Source organism: Chelmon rostratus, chromosome 22, assembly GCF_017976325.1.
Source record: "Chelmon rostratus isolate fCheRos1 chromosome 22, fCheRos1.pri, whole genome shotgun sequence".
In the NCBI taxonomy this organism is placed as follows: Eukaryota; Metazoa; Chordata; class Actinopteri; order Chaetodontiformes; family Chaetodontidae; genus Chelmon; species Chelmon rostratus.
This window is the reverse complement of record NC_055679.1, coordinates 2,909,184-2,923,927: the sequence shown is the minus strand read 5'-3', so window position 1 is coordinate 2,923,927 and position 14,744 is coordinate 2,909,184. Positions and strand designations below refer to the sequence as shown.

Here is a 14,744-nt window from a genome sequence, read left to right as displayed (position 1 = left end):
AGGTCTGAATGTTAATGGTTAGCCGACAATTAAAGCTGCACCAGGCAAGATTTTTAAGTAATAATTCACCCATATTAACAGTTTTACAAGTCAAAATGTGGAGCAAAATGTCATCAGTATTATAGTATTATAGGTTCATTGTATTTGACCAAAGAGTTCCGGTGGTTTGACACAATGAAGCCTTTTCACAACAAATGTGTGTTTTATGTGCGTTACAGCTGACCATTCTCCAAACCATATCATACGTTTTAGGATGATTTCCTACCTTGCAGACAGTTATTAGCTTTAAGGGAAGAAAGAAGTTTTTTTTGGCAGCCAAATCAGTTTCGATGCGGCTGCCAAAAAGTATTGCATTCATAAGCTATATTGTAAGGAAATCAAATTTGGAAGACAAAGAGCAAATGTTGTGAAAAAGATGCTTACTGAGTCACTGCTGACCTCAAAGCCCCTGCGCGAGTGTAGAATTTCTTCGCCGTTAAAGCTTTCTTTCAACTTTTTCCGACGGCATAAGCTTTTTGCTTTCTAGAAAAAACGAGACGATCCCAGAGACGACTGGTGCAGGCTGAGCGCGGTGCAGGGTTGATTGATTCTCGGTGCAGGGAGGCGGAGGTGCAGTATCGGCATGCATTGCTAATAGCCTCACTAACAGCTGCAGAAACGCCAAAGAACAAAAACGAAACGAAATCGAAAATGTGCATGCAAAAACCAGCAGTAAGCACACCTGTAATGTATCTAATTTATTTACATTTAAAAGGCGATTCGGCCTGTAATCCTTGCAATGAACCGTTTGTCTTGTGACTGAACCATCTGACTACATGCCAGAGATTCAGCCTGTTGCCACAACACAACAGTTCTATCACAACCAACAGAGCTACGAAAAGCTCAAACTATGAGCCTGCAAGGAAAACTAAACCTAAAACCTAACTGGTAATAAACCATAAAAAAATGATGTTCCTTGGCAGAGACCTCCAAGTGTCCTTGAACGCATCAATGGCGAGAGTCCTCAAGACAGTGCCTGCTTGCACAGATAATGCAATTCTGACAAAAAGCAAGGCGACTTAATGTTCACTGTGATGGATTACCAATCTCAAGCAAGTGAACTGAAACCAGTGGGTGCCTTGAAGGTAGGAAATCAATTCTGCAACCGAAAAAAGGAAGAAAAGTGGACACAATGTGTAGTTTATAGGCTACATCATGCAAAACCACGTCCTCCCTAAATGGACATTTTGGAGCATCGTGGAGGGAAGCCAGCGTATATGTTTTGCAGAAGCTGAAAAACAGTGCTTTCATCAGGCATGGGTGTTGCGTTCGAGGACAGCCTATCAGCCGTGTGGGGCAGCAGCTGAAGGGAGAAGCAAGACAGGAGGACGTGGCTGGAGGTGATGCTATCACAGTGACGGATTGGACACTTTCTGCTTCTCTTCTCCTCTCCCATCACTGTACTCCTCACTATCTATCACGCTGTCTGCTGCCTCTTTCTCCTGCAAGTGAGCCCGGCCTGTCTCCTCACACCTCCACCTGTCCTTTATTCCCTCAAACTCACTTTCCCCCTTTCTCACATTCTCTCTATTCATGTCTTTCTCTCCACTGGCCATGTATCACCGTGCACCTTTTTAAATGCATACAGGGGGCTTTAAGTGGTTTTCTGGACAGCTAAGAATAGAGCCGGCGCACGTGGACTCAAACTCACCATAGGTTCATTTTCCCGTGGCGGATTTTTCCACACGTTCTCACTCATGTGAAGTCCCATTGATATGTTTCTGTGTGCACAGGCGGGTGTTACTGCAGCTAGAGTAAACTTTAGCAGGGTGCTTGGGGTCAGTGGTCAAGACAGAGCTGTCGCTGTGTGTGTGTGTGTGTGTGTGTGTGTGTGTGTGTGTGTGTGTGTGTGTGTGTGTTTGTGTTTGTGTTCCTGTAGCTCTGTCCTTGTCAGAAGCAGTTAGAATTGCAGACCTTCAAAGTCAGGACGTTTTGACATATTTTGGCAAGGATATTAAAGAAATACGCAGAATATTTGGGGAAATGGGCTGTTGGTTGGCACGCTCGCAACATGCTGACAACATAAAACAGATACCCAAAATGTTAAAACAACAACATGTCCTTTTAGGAAGGGGAACTATTTTGTTGTTGTTTTTTATCAAACATAAGCCAGGTGCAGTGACTGTGGGCCGCTTCCCAAAGCCTTTGACATCACAGCGAGGTTGCCATTTTTGGTACCACCGTGCCTGTACAGAACCTGGCAACCTGCGCTATAGCCAAAGACCAGACTGATAAACTGTTGCTACATCAAGGAACTTAATTTGATGGAACACTTAAAGGTCAGCTCTTTCCAGAAATGACTTTATTATAAATTGAGCACAAATATACTTAATTAGCATAAAAAGCTTCAAATAAAGTCAATGATTTCAGTCTCTTTGTCTGCATTTACACCTCTAATCGTACAACCTGTGTCTGGATAAAAAACTGCTTGTTGATGCATCATTATAATCAGAATGCTTTCAAATTGGAAGTGAACTCAACCCTGTTCATCAAAATTGCACATTTAGTTTGTCCAAGAAAGAAATCCCTTCATGTGGCACATGGTTTAAATATAAGTCTACACCTTTGCCTTCATGTAGCACTCCCTGCTCCTACCCACGCCCACCACTCCACCACCCACCTGCGGCCCTTCCCATCAAATACACACACCTCATCAGCAGCCGAGCCACCCGACAAGCTGTCCTGAGCAGCATTTGCCGCATCTTTGTTCATCAACACTCTGGAGCCATGAAAAATGTGCCTGTCAGCGTTTGACATGAATCATCATGCGACTTTAGCAGGCAGTGGTGGTGTTTAGGCAGAAAATAGTGAAACTTTGCTTGCAAAATACAGATACAGATCTACACCTGTTTCTCCTCTGATACCCCTCGTTTCGCTGTAGACCCCCTGTGGTTTCCTTACAAATACAAACCTCACATTGAAGAAATCTGGAGAGAGAGAAAAAAAAACATTTTGGAGTGAATTCTCCTATTCAAGGCTGAACCTCCCACTTGCCGGGGCTTGAAGGTACAGTAGGCAGGGAGCTTATGTCTTTGTGGCTTCCAAAAGCTCACAGAGATCCTCTCCTGTGCTATTTTTACTCACTGTGTGTTTGCAGTGCATTACAGTAAACCTGGGCTGCGTGACCTCGGGGCTGACGCTGGTTTCATTAATCAGAGTTAAAATCAGAATGAGTTGATTTGCCAAACGCAGTAAAGCTCCAGAGGCAATGATTTGATGTGGCCACACACATGGTCAGATATCATCTAACTACAGGGAAGGAGCCTAGTTCCCTCACACAGTAATAATCGTTCCCCCTGATGGAAATGTCTTTTTCTTCCTACCAGTAATCACAGGCTGGCTCGCGGAGCCATGTAGACACCATTATTAGCAAGCCAGAGCCTGGCTCATGGTTAAATGCTGATTCAGAGATCAGAGCCGGGGCTGGCGGACAGGATGTGCACATTTGTGCGCAGTCCCTCAGTGGTTTGAATCAGGGACATTTGACTCAAAGCTAACATGAGCACCAATGGAGTGTTCATGGTCTACGTGTGTGTGCGTGTGTGGAGGATCAAATGTCCTCACAAGGATTGAGAGTCGAGGAAAATCCACCGAACCAAGAGCCTTTGATGATCTGTATTTGATGTATTTTTAAGTCTGAGGTTTAAATTATGGATGGTTGAAGGTTAAACATTAGACAAACCCAACCCTAGACAAAAGAAGGATGAGACTACGGCTTCAGAAAGCTGCTAAATAAACAAATATTCCAGCAACATGGCATGTTTCCTCCAGTTGTTTGTGTTCAACAGAGAACTGACAGCATTGGTAGTTTGTCCAAATACTTATGCTGATGCTTTCATGACATGCAGTGACTCTAGGACTGTCGTCTCCGAGGAGCAAAGGTGGAATTAGTGTGATGTTGATGCCGCAAAACATCATAGGTGCTGGTGGCGGATGAATCACTTTCGTTGTGGTCGTTTGGAACTGAAAGCTCCGTCCTGATCTTGGAAGCAGCAGTTGACGAGATGTGTGATACGATCAGACTAGCTTCTACTGCTATTATAGCTGTTGCTTTACATTACAAGCCTGCCTGTTATTACTGCTATTATTATTTTATAATTACCCTGTTATTATTATTACTACAGCAGCAACACCCCCTCTTGTTACTTTAATATGACTGTATGAACCGGGCTCTCCCACTGGGTCTGGGGGCTGTTCATGATGGGTGACGGGTTCTTGACCTCCAGCAGCCAGCCAGCAGAAAAGGAAACCCCTGCCTAGTAGTGAAGTAATAAATTGGGAAAAAAAGAAAGAAAGAAAGAGTTTTTTAAGCGCTCATATCCACACATACACACAACAGACTGCCCTGCACCCTTTTCTTAAACCCACACCCCACATAGGAACTACAGCACCTCCGTCACATCAGTCTGCACTGACTGCTGCGCACAGTTAGCCCCCATCCGTCCTCTGTCCAGTTACTGAATTCACTGGAGGGGATGTTCCTCGCAGTATTCGATGGTGGTACTCTTAAAAATCCTCAGAGGAAATGGCGCCATGACAACTGGGTGACTTCATCTGCTGAGGATGACTGCAGTGTCGTCCAGGGGGTTTATTTTGGCAAATGACCTGTTTTGTCATCTAAACTGGATGTCCTCCTGAGACAAAGCAAAGCCTACCACACGTCTCTCTGCCAGCCAGCTCTTCCCGAGGGAATCCAAGGTGAAGCAGAGGCAGATGGGATCCCTCCAACGTGTTCTGGTTCGATCCCGGGGTCTCCTTCCTTTCAGACGTGCCCAGACTACCTGCAGGCAGCTGGAGGCTTCCAGAAGGCCCGGTGCTCGCATGCTGCTCGGAGCAGCTTCAGGCTGTTCCTCTGGTCAAAACGCAGAATGGCCCCAGAGCCCCTGATCACGAGGACGGACGGACGGGCAAATGGACAGACTCAGACTTTCAGCAGCGAGGGCTCCGCTTGTCACTTGATTGAATTTTCTACAAATGGAAATGATGAGGAGGTCGTCAGTCCCGGTTTGACAACCAACACTCATTTTCGGAAATGGTCGGAAGCTAACCTGCTGAATATTCATCACGCTGTGCTAATGTCAGCGTTTGAAAATGAACGAATCTCTGCGTGTGTCTGTGCCACTAGATAATACCTGCCTGGATTGTTTCACCAGCTGCAGATATCCTGCTTACCCCCACAATCCCTTCACTTCAGTTGAGTGTGTGTGTGTGTTTTTCTCCCCCCCCCCCCCCCCCCCCCGGAATTGGCACCAGATTATGCAGGAGTGGAGCGGCAGAGGCTGGCACAGACTTGAAAGAAGCGTCGCACCTTTAACCCACAGCAAAGAAGGGAAAGCAGCTGTCTGGGTGTTGCTCTGCTGTAAAACCATCAGACCAGAGCGCAGCCATACGCTTACTATGAGTGTGTGTGTGTGTGTGTGTGTGTGTGTGGGAAGCGGGGTAAGTCACTCTGGGTTTAAAAAACAAAGGGATTTAGAGGAGGAGGCTTTACTCTTTTTGTGTCTGTCCATCTCTGGAGGCTGCGTATGAAGAGGGCTGAAGAAAGGAGGTGAAAGGAGAGAGACAAAGGGATTTAGAGGAGATGAGCGCTCTCTGCTCTCTGAGAAGATGTAGACAGCAGAGACTGTGCAGCACAGAAGGCCACAGAGCACATGTATAAATAGGATTTTTAGTCTCTTCATTATGGAAGGGAAATTGTTTAGGATCTTGGCTTTTATTGCTTGTTCCTTCGAGGCCGTCAAATAATTGCGTCACAGTATACATCATTCAAATCCAGCTGGGGGCCTCGTTGCGTATCAGCCCTGCCTCTTTCTCAAGGCGTCAGACTCGTTGTTTCTCACTGAGAACACATTTGTGTAAAAGAAACTTGGTTTAAACTGTTTTTCCAGTGGCGCTCCTGTTAGTTTCTCCTGTTCACCGCCGCTCACAGCGAACACAGCCTCTTGTGCCGCTGACAGCGGAGAAAATGCTTCTGGCTTAAGGAAATGAAGAGAAAATGAAGAAGCTGAATAAGCACCAGCGCCCCTCGAAGTAATGACGAAATACAGCGAAGCTAAAACGAAAGTGAAACCGACAAGAGAGCTGAAACTGTACCGTCAAGGCAAAAATAAATGCCCCAACAAAATAAAAGATACACAAAAGTTTGGTTGCTGTGAGCTATTTCCTACATATATGTATATATATATGTATTTTTCGAAACATTTCTGTAATTGCATTAATGTGATTGTGGACAAAATGACATATCACATGCAAGTATAATGCATGAATGAAAAGAGCAACCCACTCACCATGGGTTCAAAATGTCTATGTAAGTACATCTGTGGTTTGACTGCAGGAATTAGTCATGCAAAGTAATGATGCTTGTTTACCGAAACTCATCGTCTGGCATTTTAAACTTGTGTTATTTTGCTTTAATTTTTTGGTCTCTTTTGATTTTTTTGGTCTTACAGTATTACGGTGGCGTTTTGCACAAGAGTTTGGGTAGATAGCAACCTTTTTCGTCTGTTCAGCCGTGCAGCCAGGCTCAAGAACTAAACCTATGAGAGGCAAACCAGGTCTGCCCTATTATATAATATATAAAATAACCCTATTAATAAAACAAGCTTTATTGCATGCAAATGCTTCCTACACACAGCTACACTGAGGCTGATCCGAGCGTGCACACACGCGCAGCTGACTGTCAGATTCTCGCAGATTTTCTCTTTAATCTCTCACAGGCTGATGCATAATACAATGCAACGTCGCAGCCAGTTGTCACAGCACAGTACGAGTGCGAAAAGGGACGAAAGGGAACTGCGAATGCTGAGCCTCAGGCAGCTACATCGGCTCATTACTTATTAAACAAATGACGGCCAGTCAATAGCTGTTGACCCGCCGTGCGGTGAGGGCATAAATTGTGAAATATCCTGCTTCATTAATTACTGTTTGCATAGCAGGGAGTGATTTTAGCTTTGCGGGCTGTCAAACCCCTGATTGGATCCTGGTTTAGAGGTCTGGGAAGCAGTCTCGGTGTCTTCTATAAGGGTGTCTTCTATGAACATTTTGGATGCTGTAGCTGGTGCTGCTGTCAAAGTGTCACGCGTTACCCCGACAGGTGTTTCTATCATTTTGTCCACCCCATTTAAACCAGTGAAAGACTAAAAAGCAGGAACGTTTGCCTGTAGAATGCATAAAGTCACAATAACAGCGATGCAATGGACAGGTAATCCCACAGTTATCTATTAGAGGACCTGTTCAGTCAGCTTTAAATCCAGCATGAGCAGTGACAAACAGACAAACAACCCATTAGCATCCTCATGTTTATCACCAACCAGCTTTGAAATGAACTGACACACTACATGACTTCTGGGTAATGAAGCCCCTTTAAAGTTCAAACAAATTTCCTCCTTGCTGCCATTCGAGTCCAATCTGTGAGCTTTCCAGATTCCAGTTTCAAAACTGAGAGCACAGTTGCTGCGCGATAAGTGAAATCCTCTATTTCACTTTTTTCCCCTCCTTCACCTCCTTTTGCTTCTTCCTCTCCTCTGATGTTTTGCTCCCTGGGGGGTAAAAACACCCCATGCACGGAGAAAAAGGGTAAAGTGCTCATGAAAGGAGGGAGAAACTTTGATGGCTCTGAGGGAAAGTCACAGCAGTTTGTCATTATCTTGTCTGTGTTGCTGTAATTATACCCCCACTTTTCTCTTTGAGATATACTGACACACACACGTGCACACTCAGACACACACTGGCCTCTGCACAAGTAGTGCTGCATCTTCACATGTACAAGTACACACAAGTCGCACATACACAAATAGTGTGCCACTGCCTGCAGTGTGCATCTGCAACGTGAGCGACACTTCTGCTGTCCTGCTTTTCACGGCAGCACTTGGGTCCGAATGAAAGCGTGCGAATGTTTTGTGGCGCAGTCTCAGGCAGGCTAGCTTTTCCCTGGGAAGCAGGCAGGTCGCCGAGCTCAGGTTGCAGGTTTAATGTTACCGTGGGACAGGCAGAGCCAGGCTTACCCAGGTGTCAGATATCTTTACCCTGAAGTGACAGCAGCAGAGTTCACTGGCCTCAGTTTGCTTTGTGTTTACATGATATACGAGTTCATCAGCAGTCAGCTGGTCAAACCATTCACTGCATTTATTTTTAAATTTTTTTGATCAAAATGACATTATGGAGCATTTTGCGGTTGCACAGCTGTGAGACGGATGGTTTTCCAAATGCTTTTATGGGCAGGTGGGGCATTCAAGGACACACCAGAATCAGTGAGTTGGAATTTGGCTGATGAATAGCAATCCACTCAGAGGCTACTTTGGAAAATCTGATCTAGGGTAAAAAAAATAAAAAAGAATCAAAAGCTTGATGGCATGGACAGGACCATTTAAAGAGGAGTTTTTAAAACAGTCTGTGCTCACAAATGCCTCATTGTTAAGTGATAGTGTAACACTGACTGCACAAATAGATGTTTTTACATGTACTTCTTTCTATGATCTGTGCATGCCAACTCTGGTATGGTTATATCAAAGGAACTATGACACCGTTATGGTAGGGTGGGCTAAATGTTATGCAGGCAGGGTTAGGGTTGAGCGGTTGGGGTTGAGGAAACATGGGTTTTCATTGGGCTGTGTTGAATCCATATCAGCTCCTGGTTGCTGCTCTGAGCAGCTTTTTGGCAAAGGGCCTCAGCTTTGAGTTGAGCGTTCTCTGTTTTTACCAGCTTCCTTTGAGTCCTCCAACTTTATCGTGGTGAAATACTAAATCACTGGATTTGGATCACTGGCTGCTTCAAACTGATTCCACTCCTCAGTTAGTCTCCAGCATAGTTCTCTAAAGGAACAGTTGATTACCAATATTGAATATTCAGTCCTGTTAATTCTGAACAATTTCCTTCCAGCAAAAGAATCTCTCCATTCAGTGCAGTTGCATCCCTGTCAGAGTGGAAAACGCCATCATGGGGCTTTGTTGATGGTCTGTTAACAGCACCTTTAGGCGAGGTGAGGCCGCAGGGTTTTACTGCAGCTTTTACAGACAACAGACAACGACCCCTGAAGCGCTTCGAGTAAAATAATATCCACACTCCAATCACGCTTCGTGGGCTGAACGACTCATTTAGGTCTGACTTTTGCCGGAAGGGAAATGTTGGGATTTAGCAAATGATAGCATTGTTATTATATAACATTAATTGCTTCTGAGAAACCCTGCAGCAAATACATTTTACTGAATCATGTATTACTTATGACATTACTCATCAGCACCAGAGAAGATTTAAGTGGGGTGGACCTTGAGACAATCACAGCCAGTGGCATCTTCCAACCACCCAGCCAGACCAGCTGGACCCTGGTATTTTTATTGCAGCTGGTCATTTTAACAACACAGATCTCAGAACTGTTTGACCTTAATTTTTTTGCAGCTACAAAGCCTCCCTAGCCCCGTTTTGGTCAATCAGTCCATGCTGATGGTTTCATGATGATTTCGGCTCAGCATTCAACACCATCTACCCCAGTGAAACGCAAGCTTAGGGCTCTGGTTTTCAGCACCACACTCCAAAGCTGGATGTTAGACTTCTCGACAAACAGACCCCAGACAGTTCGGCTTGGCGGCCCCGCCTCCTTCACAGTGGGGATGTGTGTGATTAGTCACTCAAACGCTGCTGCCCTCGCTAGCCTGCACCAGAAATGCTCGTCTTCTGAACTTATTATTATTTTATCAGTGTACACATTTAAATTAAAGGATAATGTGCAATGTTCATAACACACAGTGCAAAGGGCCACTTATTTCACTGGCATTTCAAATACGGTTTCCTTTTACGTTTTTCGCCTCATAGACTAAATTGTGCTTAGTATTGACTGTTTATTAGTCTATTATTGGTTAACAGTCTGAGTTTAAACATTTAAACATCGGGGAAATGATCGGAACAGCTCCAGGGCTGTGTGCTCTGCCCCCTCCTGTCCATGCTGCACACCCATGACTGCAATACCCGGCAGGGAAAGATGTGGAGTTTGCGGTGAGACAATGAGAATTCATGTTGGGAGGAAATCAACAGTCTTGCAGAGTGATGCTGCTGATTAGCGTCTGCAAAACCAAGGAGCTGACTGTTGATTTTAGGAAAAAAAGAGGCAAAGACACAAACCCCTGTCTGCACCAGTGGAGCTGAAGTGGAGCAGGGGAAGAGTTTGAGGTGCCGGGGGCATCAGCATGGGATGGCATGGGCTACGGACAGGAAGGCTCTGCAGCGGGGGAGTAAAACAGCCCAGAGCCCAAAGACAATACCCACCCACAGCACCCAGCCACAGCCCCGTCACCCTGCTGCTGTCTGCCAAGCAGCATCTTCTTTCCTCAGGCAGCGAGACTCAGTTCATCCTCCACACTCCACCACAGATAACAGTTTATTTTTAACACTTATTATTTATTCATCCATTTATATAATTTTTGTTTGGTGAATAGCATAAAGAGACTACAACATGCATTTCATTGACCAACCCTGTGCTGTACAATGACATGAACCTCGCGCCTTGCATCGTGTGTATGTGTGTGTGTTTGCGTGTTTGTTTGGCCACGTCGGCCCCGGCGGGGGAAGCCCACTGCTTTCAGCCCCTGGCATACACACAGTGTCCATTCACGGCCCCTCTGCAGTGCCCTTACATAACAGGCATCAGCACAAAATTCATGAATCAGTAGATTCACAGCTTTTAAGTTTGCTTTTTTTATTTTCTTTGGCTGCTGTTCGAAAACTTTTCGGGATGTCTTGGATGTTAGAGGAGCTGGATTGTGAGTAAAAGGTTGCTGGTTCCAATCCCAGCAGCCTGCTGTGCCAGCTATGTGTAAATTCAAATGAAATTAATTAGTTAGTTGCACCATTATTGCTTAAAATGCACACCTTCTCCCAGAGCAGGCGGAGTCATTAACCAAACACTGAAATTGATTACTGAAGAGGGATATGATAACTAATTTGCATTGAAATGACATTAATGATAATAAATAAAGAATATATTTGTTATATATATTAAAAGACTAGTGTAGTGGCTGTTGTCTGGACTGTACGGAGGCTGAACATTGATTTTTACGATGCATTCACTTGAAAAAATCCTGGTACAGTTCAAACGGGGATAATTCCCATAAATGTGACCACTGTGACTCCATGGATCATGCTAGCTTTGCAAAGGGGGACTCAAAGCTGCATGAGGCTCCTACTGCTGCCAAATATACATTTCTATATAAATCATTTCAAGTGTGTGTCTCTGAGTCTGACAGACTGTGAACACAGAGAGCAGCCGCCTTTAATAGGCATAGCTGTATTGGGATCCACATCCAGGGAGACCTGCTGCCTTTCCTCTCAGCTGATGTTCACATTGTCATTTCAGATCATCGTCGGTTAAGGAAAATGTGTAACCTGATACTTCCGTTTATTGCTGCTGGGTCACAGATATTGTAATCCATCACGTAAAATAGGTTTTTATATGTTGTTGATGGCTTTTTTTCCCCTGTTTGGAGAGCCAGTCGGCCTCGCTCTTGTCTTCCAGTTGATGCTGAGGAGGTGAAACACAGTCTCTCCTGTATTATTCGAATGCTGTGTGCTTTATTTCTTAATAAAGGCTGTGTGCTATATTAAAATATGAGGACTTTTTATCTAAACATTGAATACTTCCCCCAGTATTCCCTTTGCTTTCCGATGACTCGCCTTTGATGAACACATTCACCCCGGCCCCTCCTTCGGCGCTGCTCGGCAGACGTCTGTGGTCGAGCTTTTTCCAGGTATGAAGACGTGGAGCTGCATGAATATGAATCAGGCCACTCCAGAAAAAGAGCATGTGTTCTCAGTCGTTTCCCCCCGGATAAAGAAAGGTAAAGAAACGCTTCCTCGGGTCTTTTCCGTGTCGCAGTGGGTGCAGGTGGTTTGCAGCTGGCGTGTCACGGCGAGGGCCCGGGCCCCGATCGACTGCTCGTAAATGACATTATGGAAAGTTAATGTGACGGCGGCCTCAGTGGAAAGGATGAATCCTCCTCATAAACTGTCAGCATTGTTAAGCTTTTATAGAGGGGCCTTGCCTTGTTGCATTTTACAGAGACTCAGGTGAAGCATTACACACTTGACAGTCAGGTGTGTGTGTGTGTGTGTGTGTAGTACAGTTGTGTTACACTGGCAGCCTTATTCCTGCTCTATGAATGCCAGTCTGTAAGCAGAGAGGGTCAGAGAGACAGACTGCCTTTAGTGCTCAGTGTGTGTGTGTGTGTGTGTGTCTGTGTGTCTGTGTGTCTGTGTGAGAGTGAGAGGGAGTTTGATGAATGCTATTGATCTTTGTTTAGATGACTTCACAGGCGGCAGGAAGAGAGGAGCTGATGCGGCGTCAGAGGACGAGGCAGATGGATCAGGTTTTAGGAGGCTAACTGCAGCAGGCCAGCCAGACTAAAGCGAGGAGAATCTTTTCTGCACCGCTTTGCTTTCACCTCACTCACTTCGGATGTCAGGGGGCATGAATTCACCAATTCTCCCAGTGTTTTTTTTTTTTTTTTTTGCTATGTGGCCTGTTTCCAGACACTTTTCAAATCTTCCAGAGACACGAGGGCGTAAATACCTGGGAAGCAGCCCCAGAAAATAAACAGGGCCGCACAATTCATTGAGGAAATATCTAAATGGCGGCATTGACTGCTGCGGTGTTTAAATTGCGATATTTTCTTCTTTCATTTCTTAGAGGAAAAAAGATGCTTCAGGCATCTTGCCTAAACAAAGTGCTGCGATGCTCTGCAGGATCCCTCGGCTACAAATCACGATGCATTAGCATCTCATTTCCTCCACAACAGTATTTAAGACACATTTCTCAACTTCTGAGGAATAAGTGATCAACACAAAGCTGCTTCCATATGTATGCTAATTCAGAGTGTGAATGGGACACTCTCAATGTACATCTCCAGATGATTTCAGTCACAAATTTTATATTGTGATTTCACCATGGTTAAACTGTTAAAGGGCCCTGGACCCCGACTGACCGCATGTCCCCATTGCACCTGTTTGCAGTGCCTACCTTGTAGATTTTTATTCTTCTTTTTAGTACTTTTCACCAAAATCTAGTGAGTACTGTGTGTATCACTGAAGCTGAACATATGCATTGAAAGCATTTCTTAAAGCATATTATAAGCTAATTTAGCAACCCAATAGCTTCAGGCTGTTTCAGAATCATGTAAGGTTTCCAGGAACAAGCTGTTTTTTCTGTTAAGTAATGAGCTAACATGGCCAAACACTACATCGCTCTTTATTATTTTCTCTCAAAGGAAAGAGACGACTGAAAACAGCCCAACGCTAAAATATATTAAAACAACGCAGGGGGCTGTGTGGGTGGGGGTGTGTTGCTTCAGGCGACGGTGAGACAAAAAAGTTGATACAGGAAGTCCAGAAAAAACTCTCATATTTAATAGAATTTAACGTTCTGTTGTGATGGTTGTGAGGAAATCGAGGGTTGCGAGGTTACAAAGTAATCCACCAGGAATGTGTGCTCGCATGTGTGACTGTTTGGTGCTTCCACCTTCCAACTCCACCTTGCTGGATAACGCTGGGTTGCAGCAAAAGTTGAGCCACGTTCAATTTATCAACCCTTTTGTTTTTGTTGCCAGAGTACCACACATTGGCAGGCCCACTGTGTTGCAGGACTGGCCTTCAAATGAATGAGAGAGCTGCGTTTTTCAAGCAGAGCTCAGTCAGTCATAAACCAACGTATACAAAAGCCACAGCCAATGAGAAGCTCAGAAATGACCGATGCTCCATGCTGACCAGCATGGCTTTGAAGGTATAAGGTAACATGGGGTTCTGCTTGTAAATGTATTGCTGCATAGCATGGTCCAAAAGTCTACAGACTACTTTTAAGTACAGTGCAAATGGCGTCTTCCTGTTCATCACTTGTCTTGCTGTTTGTCTGCTCAGTAACTCACTTATCCTTCCTCCATGTCTTGGCTTCCTTCCTCAGTTTTTTCTCTCTTTGCAACCATCAGCAGATAAGCACGAACCTATTCATTACCGCCATTGCGTCTTCACTTCAACACAATCGTTTGTCAGACTCATAGCTACTTTTAGCGAGGATGATACGGCCGCGGCGAGGGAACGAGGATGGAACCTCAATCTCCACGTTCCCCTGTCATCAGTTTCTCACACGTTTTAGCAACAAACGCGCAGCAGCGGGAAACGGGCGCCGTGAATGAACAATGGGCTCGTCTTGAACCGCTCCCGACGTCTGAAGATAAGGAAAAAGAGATTTTTCTATTTGCATGTGCGCCGCTTATAATGACTTCTGTGGTGAGATTAGGTTTGAATGTAAGCGTCCCACTCCTCTTTGCATGGTCCCCCAGTTTGGATGCACCAGTTTGGCACAGCGAATGGATACAGGTGCAAAAAGAGAGTGAAAAATCTCCCACACACTCTCTCATTTCAATTAGTATATAGTATCTGTATGCTGTAACACTAAGTCATTTATCATAGAGAGCAGCTGCACAGGGAAACTGCTGAGCTGAAGGGTTGAGGCCCTTCTGGGACATTGACCAATCGGAAGAGAATGAACTAAATTGAGCATATCATGTGAAGCTGCTAACTACTTTTATAGCTGTGGTTTTATGACTTTTTCTTGCTCTTATCCGACGCTGGCCCGCTAGTTCATGTCCACGAGGGATTAGCGGAGTAATGTGCGAGCAAATCGCAACTAATGGCATCCGCTCTCCCGTGGGAATGGCTTGACATG

General features: G+C 45.0%; 1 protein-coding gene across 2 annotated transcripts in view; it reads left to right on the top strand.

Annotated features, from left to right (window-relative positions):
* chst11 (carbohydrate (chondroitin 4) sulfotransferase 11) overlaps positions 1 to 14,744 on the top strand; it is a 77,143-nt gene that overhangs the window by 55,962 nt on the left and 6,437 nt on the right. The gene's annotated exons all lie outside the window — the stretch shown is intronic.